The sequence below is a fragment of the Cheilinus undulatus genome, linkage group 11, assembly GCF_018320785.1.
Source record: "Cheilinus undulatus linkage group 11, ASM1832078v1, whole genome shotgun sequence".
NCBI classification, from domain to species: Eukaryota; Metazoa; Chordata; class Actinopteri; order Labriformes; family Labridae; genus Cheilinus; species Cheilinus undulatus.
The window spans coordinates 46,702,712-46,712,669 of NC_054875.1; the positions used below are offsets into that span (position 1 = coordinate 46,702,712).

At 39.3% G+C, this 9,958-nt stretch overlaps 1 protein-coding gene across 1 annotated transcript in view; it reads right to left on the reverse strand.

Moving 5' to 3' along the window:
- The window catches only part of LOC121517418 (neural cell adhesion molecule L1.1-like), an 82,005-nt gene extending 72,103 nt beyond the window's left edge, over positions 1-9,902 (reverse strand). Inside the window, exons 1-4 of the mRNA XM_041799159.1 lie at positions 9,840-9,902; positions 6,502-6,774; positions 6,317-6,431; positions 1,955-2,092 (exon numbers count right to left, since the gene is read on the reverse strand). The gene's annotated coding sequence lies outside the window, so the exon portion shown is untranslated. The remainder of the gene's footprint in view (positions 1-1,954; positions 2,093-6,316; positions 6,432-6,501; positions 6,775-9,839) is intronic.
- Positions 9,903-9,958: the final 56 nt, after the last annotated feature.

Consider the following 9,958-nt stretch of genomic DNA (forward strand, 5'->3'; position numbering starts at 1 on the left):
AAATTGAAAAATAATGTTTTGTTTAAGGCAGATATATTACAAAGAAGTCAAAATCCCAAGTTTAAAAGGTCAAGGTTGTAATCATTAAAATTAAAAGTCAAAATTTCAAATTGTGAGTCTAAAAGGTCAAACTATGGGATTATAAGGTCAAAGTTTGGAGTTGAAAATTTGAGGTAAAATACAAAATAATTTGTTAAAAAGGTCAAAATATCACTTAAAAATTAGAATTATGAATCTTAAAGATAAAAATGTTATATAAGAAGTCAAAATTATGAGTTGAAATGCTCAGAGTATGAAATTAAAAGTCAAAATCCTAAGTTTGAGTCCTAAATGTGAGATGAAATATTGAAAACATGAAATTAAAACACAAATTAATTTCTTTTCCCACATTCCTGACTTCTTATCTAAATATTTTTACTCCTTTTTCAGATTTTGTGACTTAAGGATATCTTAAATCATCAAGGATAAGTTCACATTTTTATACTTGAGGAAATCTGCAGACCTCAGACTGATGGGCCAGTTAGAACAGAAATATGAGATCATCTTGGGGGCCGGATTTAACTGTTCCACGGGCCGGATTTGGCCCCCGGGCCTTGAGTTTGACACCTGTGTTTTAGAGCAACATATGCTCCCATCCAGACTAGTGTGAATTTTTGCAGCTATTTTTAATTTTAGTCTTAGTTTTAGTCTTTAAATGAAATGAATTTTAGTTTTAGTCATCACAGATCTATTTTTGTTAATTTTTGTCATGGAAAAAAGGCTGTCGACGAACATTTTCAGTCATAGTTTTAGTGGACAAAATGAACACTAATCCAGACAACGTCTCTGTCAGGGAAGGCCTTGACTATTTCAGCATGACGATGCTAAACCACATACCACATCCATCACAACAGCATGGCTTCACAGGAGAAGAGTCCGGGACCTGAACTGGCATTTACAGACTGTTAAAAGAGGTGTAGATGCTACACAATGGTAAACATATCTCTGTCCCAACTTTTTTGAGATGTGTTGCTGCCCTCAAATTCAAAATGAGCTTTGAATTTTCATGAAATTGTAAGATGTCTAAGTTTCACCATCTGATCTGTTCTTTTTGTTCTATTGTGAATGAAATATGTGTTTATGAGATTTGACAGCCGTTGGGTTTTGGTTGTATCTACATTCTACAGAGCGTCCCAACTTTTTTGGAATTGGGGTTGTAAGTTATGTAAGCTCCGGGCAACTGCTGGGTCTCTCAGGCATCTAGCCTCCTCTTTAGGTTTACTAACACAAAAACTGCGATTCAGAACTCCTTCCAAACATCATGGCTGATTCTTGTCCGTGCTGTAAACTCCTCCAGGGTCACATGACCGTCTGGAGAGTTCCATCACCAGCAGAGCTAACAACATCTCTACATCAGTGATCAGAGCAGACGGTCCAGGGAGTCCAAGACTCTGGACTAGTTCTAAACTCCTCATCATACTAAACCCAGTCCTGAACCTGAGCATCCTCAGCAGCAGGGGCTGATGGGATACGGAGGTCAGGATGAGGTGATGGAGAGGAAACCTGCTTTAGAAATACTCTCAGAGAGAAACAGAGGAGATGGCTGCTGTAAGAGTTTGATGCTGGAGGAAGTGCACTACTCTGTGGTGAATAATTGATCAATATAATGTGGTGAATAATTGATCACCACAATAACTGATCACTACGTAGAGCAGGGCTTCATTTCATGTAATATTCATCCAAACACGCCGCTGCTGCAGATGACACGCTGAATAAAGCCAGTCACGCGCTCCCTGAAGACTCACAACGCCTGTTTGGATGAAAGCATCAATGAAGCATCCGTGGTCATTCGCAGACGCACACCCACGCACACACACATCTGACACAGCACAGCCCTTCATCATGGAAGACATCACCATCACACATCCACAGATCCAGACTCAGCAGCATGGAAGGCTCTTTGTCTCCATCTTACCTCTGCAGGTGCTTCCTCTCCTCCACCTCTTTGTCTCCTCCTCAGCTCTCTCCTTCTCCTTCTCCTCTGTCTTTAGCTCTCCTCCCGTCCCGTCCTGTCAGTCGTGTCTTTTCTCCTCTCTTTTCCACGCTGATGATGCTGCAGTGGAACAGAAAACACACCCATCTGAGCTCTCTTCTCCTCCCTCCCTTCCTCCCTCCCTGCCGCTCTCTGATTGGCTGAATCCCGGCGATGACATCAGCCTCTTTCATTGCAGCCTCTCCGTCTGTATTCCCCAGAGAGCCGCGGCCCCTCCCTTCTCCTTTACCTCCAACCCCGGCACCCACCCCCCCTCCTCTATTTTTACCCCCTCTCTGTCTGCCTTACTGGTTGGACTGGTGACCAGCTGGTTGGAGGAATATCAGTGAATAAATCCAACATTTGACTGGCCAATTAAGAGTGGGAAAAATGGGAGGAATAACAAAACAAAGACAAGGACTGACAGTCAGGGTTTAGACATTAGAGCAGGATGAATCAAACAGACGGATGTCTGCTTAAATATAATAAAAAAAACATTTTCATTCATCATGACAGTCAGATTTGACTGCTTATTATATCTAGAGATGAACCAAGCTAGATCCAAATAGATACCAATGTTTAAAAACACATTTCAGAGCTAAAACTTCAGTCCTCAAGCTGATTTAAAGTTTGAGGATAAAAAAAGGAAAGAGAGGTCTGCTGGTTCACACTAAAACTACACAAACCCATCATCCATATGGAGCAAAATTACAGCTGAAATGGGTGTTGGAAATTTCTACAAAGAATCTGCCGACACCATGCATCCCCTTATGAGGTCAGGCACTGATGCTGGACCAGAAGGCCTGGCTCACAACCTCCATTCCAGTTCATCCCAAAGGTGCTGGATGGGGTTAAGGTCAGGACTCTGAGTGGGTTAGTCAAGTTCTTCCTCATCAGTCCAGGTCTTTATAGTCCTTCTTTGTGCACTGAGGCACAGTCATGTTGGAATAAAAAAGGGCCTTCCTCAACTGTTGCCACAAAATTGGAAGCATAGCATAGTCCAGAATGTCTTAGTCTGCTGAAGCATTAAGACTAGCCTTCACTGGAGATAAGGGGTCTAGCCCAAACCCTGAAAAACAGCCCCATACCGTTCTCCTTCCCCCACCAGACTTTACATTTGGCGCCATGCAGACAGGAAGGTAATCCTGGAATCTGCTAAATCCAGACTCACCTAACTGACCGCCAAACAGAGAAGCTTGATTGGTCACTCCACATGGAGATGGACAAGCACCGAACCTGGGGGGGCAGAGCTTTCTCCATCGCCGCCCCTTCCCTTTGGAGATCACTCCCAGCTCATATTCAAAACTGCACTGACATTCCTACTTTCAAATCACTCCTCAAAACACGCCTCTTTAGACAAACGTTCAATCTGTGATTCTGGTCTCGCTTTGTCTTTTTGTTTTGTTGTCCGTTTGTTTGCCTGTACTGACTTTGTTTTTAATGGCACTGTTTATGTGATTTTAGTGTTTTTGAGTTTTATTAAAAGCGCTTTATAAACAAAATGTATTATTATGACAATTATTATTCTAAGTGTGAATTATAAAGTAACCTTGGTCATGATTAATAAGAATGTTCTTCAGAGATTTAAGGATCCTGTTCCCTGTTGTGGTCCAGATTTAACTGATCAGCTCTCACTGAGAGGACCCTGAGGGTTTTTTATCAGACTGAAGTGATGATTCAGTCTGTTCTCAGCTGGTAGACATCAGATCTTCTTCTTCTTCTCAGGGCTCTGGGAGCAGCAGACTGGAGTGTATGTGGATCTCTGAGCGACGTTCACATCCCTCCATCACTGGTTCATCTGCTATCATTGGTCCAAACTCCTCGTTACCGTTGGCTATGAAAAGAACTTCCTAGAGCTCGTTTATTCCCACTGCAGTGGTATTTTAAATAAGAACAGATTAACACTAGTTTTAATGAGCTCTACAGTCAGCCTTTCATTAATTTATGAAGATTTAGGTCTGATTTGATGAGAGTGATTGAACGAGAGTCTGACTGATGTGAATGTTTGAATGTCTGAGCTCTAACAGTAGGAACTCTGTCACTATTTTATAGACAGTTTAAAGTTTCATTCAAATGTGAATCTGTTCTTCTGTTGTTCATGTCCAGACTTTAAAGACCACTGACACATTTGGCATTCAGCTATTGGAGCGAGCAGCCAACCCCCCCCCCCCCCCCCCCCCATTGACAGATGGACATAGAGAGTGTGTTGGTTTCTTTGGCAGAGACGTTGATCCAGCAGCACAGAGATCGCTCTGTCTGTCTGTGGTTTACTGTTCTCATCATCTCCTCTCCATTCCTGACAGAACACTTAACCTGCACTGACACTGGTCGACCACCGGGGGAGCAACGTCTGAAATGAGCCTAAAAACAGTGAGTTAATTTCAAAAATACAGACCTACAGTTTGTGGACTGTTGTCCTCATGAGGGCGCTGTGGAGTAAACAAAAACATAAAAATAAAAGAAAGAAAAAAAAAAACAAGCAACAAAGACAGAAACAGACAAAACAAACACAAAAACCCCCAAACAAACTAACACAAACAACAAATGACAAAAACAAATAAAAATAAAAGTAACAAAATAAACAAAGATGAACAAACAAATAAAGGCAAATAAATAAAAACAAAAAAAACAAAACAAAAAAAGAACAAAATCAAACCACAAAACTCTTGAACAAAACAAAAAATAAACAGAAAAAATGAAGGCACAGCCAACAAAATTAAACAAATGGAAACACAAAGAAATAAAAGCACACAACAAAAACAATCAACAATGACAGACAACAAAACAAAAATCATAAAAACTACAAATGAAAACAATACCAACGAATACAATACAAGCAACAAAATCAAACAAACAACAAGAAATTAAAAATCAAAACAAAGAGAAAAAACAAAACCAAAACAATCAACAGATAAAAAAAAAAAACAAACACAAAAACAAACACAACAAAAATAAAATAAAAAAATACAAATGAAAACCATAAACTAAAACAAAACAATAAATGAAAAAACACAAACACAAAAATGACACACAGCTCCACAGTAGAGCATTGTTTATTTCCTGGTCTGTTCTCTCCTTCAGTCTCAGATATCTGAGTCTTTATTTAGGACAGACCTCAGACAGGAAATAGCCTGTCAGTTATTTTCAAAATAAACTCAGTTTATTACAGAAGGACACACAATAAAACAGCGAATAAAGACCTGAAAGAAAACTGATCCAGGTTCTACACTAAGAGAGATACAAATCTAAATAAATGACCAATCAATAATTTATCTCTCCTATCATCATCTTACCTGATCAACTTTGATTCATTTCAACTAGAAACCAATCAAAATTGATCCTGTTTGATCCTGAACCAATGAGAGTCACAGCCATCCAGTCATGTTTCTATTAGACTGTAAATCTAAACCGTCCTCTGGAGAAAGAAGAGTTGTCTAACTGTCAGTAAAAATGTGCAGATGTTCTCCCACACACAGTCTGAATGTTTCTGGACCAGTGGGTGAGGACAGAGAGGAGCGTTAGGGTTTTCAGATATTTTCATTTCAAATTTTGAAAATTTTCTTTTTCTCAGAGTCACATTCCTGTCTGAGAGAGCAGACTTGGTCGTTGAAGCTGATTCTATGTCTGAAACTCTTGTAGGGCCTAAAATGAGAGGAGCTTTTGTTTTATATATTTTTAAATGTAAAGGAAGCATGAAATAATCTGATCCTGCCCTCTGTGGAGCCCTGCAGCATCCATGGTACTAAAGGAAGAGCTACGTTTGGTCAAATATCGACCACAGCGGCCTTAATGAGACTAAAACAGCTCATCTCCACGACTTCCTCCTTCATCCTCTTTAATTTTCCTCCTCCTCCTCTTAAATCAAGTTTCCTCTCCAGCAGATGGCACCTCCATTATCTCCTGAACTGCTCCACGCCTCTTCCTGTTGCTCCCATGTCAGCCTCCACCCTCTCCTCCTCCTCCTCCCTCTCTTCCACCCTCTCCTCCTTCTCCCACTCCTCCTCCTCCTCCTCCATCTTATCCTCTTCCTCCTCCTCCACCCTCTCCCTCTCCTCCTCCTCTTCCTCTTCCTCCTCCTCCTCCTCCTCCTCCTCCTCCTCCAACTTATCCTCTTCCTCCTCCTCCACCCTCTCCCTCTCCTCCTCCTCCTTCATCTTATCCTCTTCCTCCTCCTCCCTCTCCTCCTCCACCCTCTCCCTCTCCTCCTCCTCCTCCCTCTCCTCCTCCTCCTTCATCTTATCCTCTTCCTCCTCCTCCCTCTCCTCCTCCTCCCTCTCCAGCCCACTTAGATCTTAATCCACTTACCCTCCTGCGTCTGCTGCAGTGATCGATCAGATCAGCATCTCTCTCTCCTCTTCGTCCTTGTTTCGTGTCTTCCTCTGTCTAGGACGTGTCATCACGCCCTCGCTGAATATGGATACTGTTTACCGTCAGTGTTGACTCCGCCTCCATGACTGGAATACTGAATACCAACTAACAGAAAAACTCACCTCCAGCTGGACTTCAACTGGACTGATTCAGGGCCTATAACCCTGATCCAGAACATCCTGCCAGTTAAATGCAGGGATCCAGACCCAGCACACCTGTTGTTACTCCTGTTTTCACCCGTGCAGCTTCTCTCATCTTAATGGCACACCTTTGATGATTGAATTCAGGTGTTCCAATCAGGCCAGTTCCCACAGGTGTGTAAAATCAAGCTTAGCCATGCAGTCTCCTTTTACAAACGTCTGTGATCCTGAGCAGTGGAGCAGTGGAGATGAGTTCTGTGGAGAGATGGATCTCTGTTTAGCAGTCAGATAGGAGAGTCTGGCTTTGCAGGAACGTTGACTGTCTGACTGTGAAGTTTGGTGGAGGAGGGACAACAAGGTTGTTTCCCCAAAGTTTCCCCAAAAAAGTCAAATAAAATTTGCCAAAAAGTAGAAATACTTCTCCTAAACAGATACAACATGAGTTGAATAAAAAGAAAATTATATATATATATATATATATATATATTTTTTTTAATATCCAGAAACAAATCTATTTTTTTCATGCAAATACTTACAAATTTCAACTCAAAAACACTTTCAATTAAGCTGGAAAATGTACAAAAATCTCTCATATTTTTTATGAAAATTCAGGAAATTTCCCAAGATGTATTCCCCAAATTATAAATGAAAATTCCAGAAAATTTGATGGCAGATTCTCCCAGCACTTCAAATGAAAAACTCAAACTTCAGCGGACAGTAGAGACAGTTTTCTATCAGTAGAAACTGCTCTTACGTTGTCAGAAGGCCAGGATGTAATGTCCTCATATGTGCATGCAGGGTCTTAGGGGTTAATGCTTCAGACATTCTGGACAATGCTATGCTTCCAGCTGTGTGGCAACAGTTTGGGGAAGACCCTTTTCTATTCCAGCATGACTGTGCACCAGCTCCATGTTTAAGTGCACTGATTTGAATACAATGGCATTACAGTCCCTGATGGTGCAATAGTGAAGTGGCCAAATACTTTTGTCCATACAGTGTAGCTAGAATAAATGCAGGCATATTAAGGCATAATCACAAACGTTTATGAGAAAACTTTAAAAATCAAACACTGTTAAAGGGAAAATAAACTATTCAGTCATTTAGCGTGTGTTTTCCTCCGGTGCGTGTTCCTGCCTCTGATTGGTTCATGATTTTTACAGTTTATCAATAAAACTGTTAGCATCATTAGGAGGAGAGGAAAGATTTCCTTTTCTTAAAATTTTCCTCCTGATGAAAATCCCTGCAGCCTCTTTGTTGACTCACATTAAAGAATTAAAACCAGCTCATGTTCATTATTGACTCATAGATGAAGATAATGGGAGCTAGCTGCTGTCTGAGGAGAAATATTGACCTGATGATGAAGACTAGAAACCTCCTTAGACTCACAGCTTGGTCTGATTGTTTTTGGGTAAATGTCTCCCCCTGCAGGACGCTCTGTGAACAGCAGCGTTTAAACATCATGCTGCTGCAGAGGCACCAAAGAATGATGGGAACAATTAAAACAGGATTCTTTTCCAATTCTTTATTTATCTTTCTGTTAATCTGTTGAGTCAAATGATCTGTTAATGTTTGTTTGCTAAATAAATGAGAGAATGTGTTCAAATCTTTAGAATATGACCCTGATTTGTTTTAGCTCCACATCATATCTTACTGCAGGGGTGTCAAACTCAAGACCCGGGGGCCAAATCCGGCCCGTGGAAAAGTTAAATCCGGTCCCCAATATTATATCATATTTCTGTTATAAATGGCCCCATCAGTCTGAGGTCTGCAGATTTCCTCAAGTATAAAAATGTAAACACATCCTCGATGATTTAAGAAATCCTTGTTAAGTCATTAAACCTAAAAATATAAGGAGTAAAAACGATTAGATTAAAAGTCAGGAATGTGGGAAAAGAAATTAATTTGTGTTTTAGTTTCATATTTTCAATTTAGCATCTCACAATTAGGATCAAACTTAAGTTTGGACTTTTAATTTGATACACTGAGCATTTCAACTCATAATTTTGACTTCTCATATATTTTGAGCTTTGAGATTCATAATCTTAAGTCATATTTTGACCTTTTTAACCAAGTATTTTGTATTTTACCTCATATTTTCAACTCCAAACTTTGACTTCATAATCCCATAGTTTGACATTTTAGACTCACAATTTAAAAAATTGAATCATATTTTGACTTTTAATTTCATGATTACAAATTTTACTTCATATTTTGACATTTTAAACTCATGATTTTGACTTTCTTTCTAATATATTTGAAAGTTTCTATTTAAAATCATATTTTTTCAATTTCCTGTTTGAGCTTTTTGCACTAATAAAGGTAATTTTCTCAGACTGTGAGCCTTTAAAATTATATTTTTAACTTTTTAAATTTTAAAATCATGTCTCATCAGTGCTTAGCTTTTTTCCCCCATATTTTATTACCGGTGAAACGTGGTTGACAGTTTTTTGGCTAAAAAGGTGACCCTGTTAGATTAGACCTGAATCCAGAGTATGGCCCCTGCTGTGATTGAGTTTGACACCCCTGTCCTACTGTATGGTATTAGGATGTAATGCATCATGTCCTATTATATTGTTTCCTATCCTTTATCTTATCATAACATATCCTAACCCTTTCTATCCTACTGTATCGTAACTATCGTACTGTAAAGTGTGGTAATAAAGCTGATACTGCTGCAGGCGTCTGCTGGGGCAGGAACTTTAAATCTTGCACCATCATGTTTTCATCATCTTAGAAATATTTCTAAAATTCAATCTATTCAGCTCTTTTATTCAAATAAATGAATATATTCATTTATATGTGCTTTCTTTCTTTAAAACAGCTTCCCATATGTATAAATAAAGAAAAATAAAGCAGTTAATGAAGCTTAATAACTCTACTGGCCTCACTCTTTGTGCTTGATAAAGCTTATCTAGCTAGCTAAACAATCAAACATGCTCAGAGAAGACTCTCAGACTGAAGAAGTTGCGTTAGTTTACTGAGGGACATGACTTGACTGTGAAACTGTAAGACAAACAATACAGAAATAGCAATAAATGTAGGCTCTTTAACATAATTTTACAACCAAATTCTCATCATACAAGTTAAGGTAAGTATTTACCATGTATACAATCATCCACACATAATGCACATGAAAAACTTGCCATTAAAATGCTAAAGAAATGCTTAAGTATGCAGAAAACAACAGAATCCTGCACATTGTCCAGGCTAATGATACAAGCTAACTGCAAACAAACACATCCGTCTTCTTTTAGGTTTTTCTGTATATTTACATGTCAGTCTCTACTAATGAGAAAATAGATAAACATCATAAAACTTACAGATATGACCTTCGATAGCTTCAGAAACAGAAAATAATCCTTCCACAGGACACAGGAGATGAGACTGCACAGCAGCACTGACCATGTGCTCTTTAAGCATAAATGAAAGTCAAACTTAT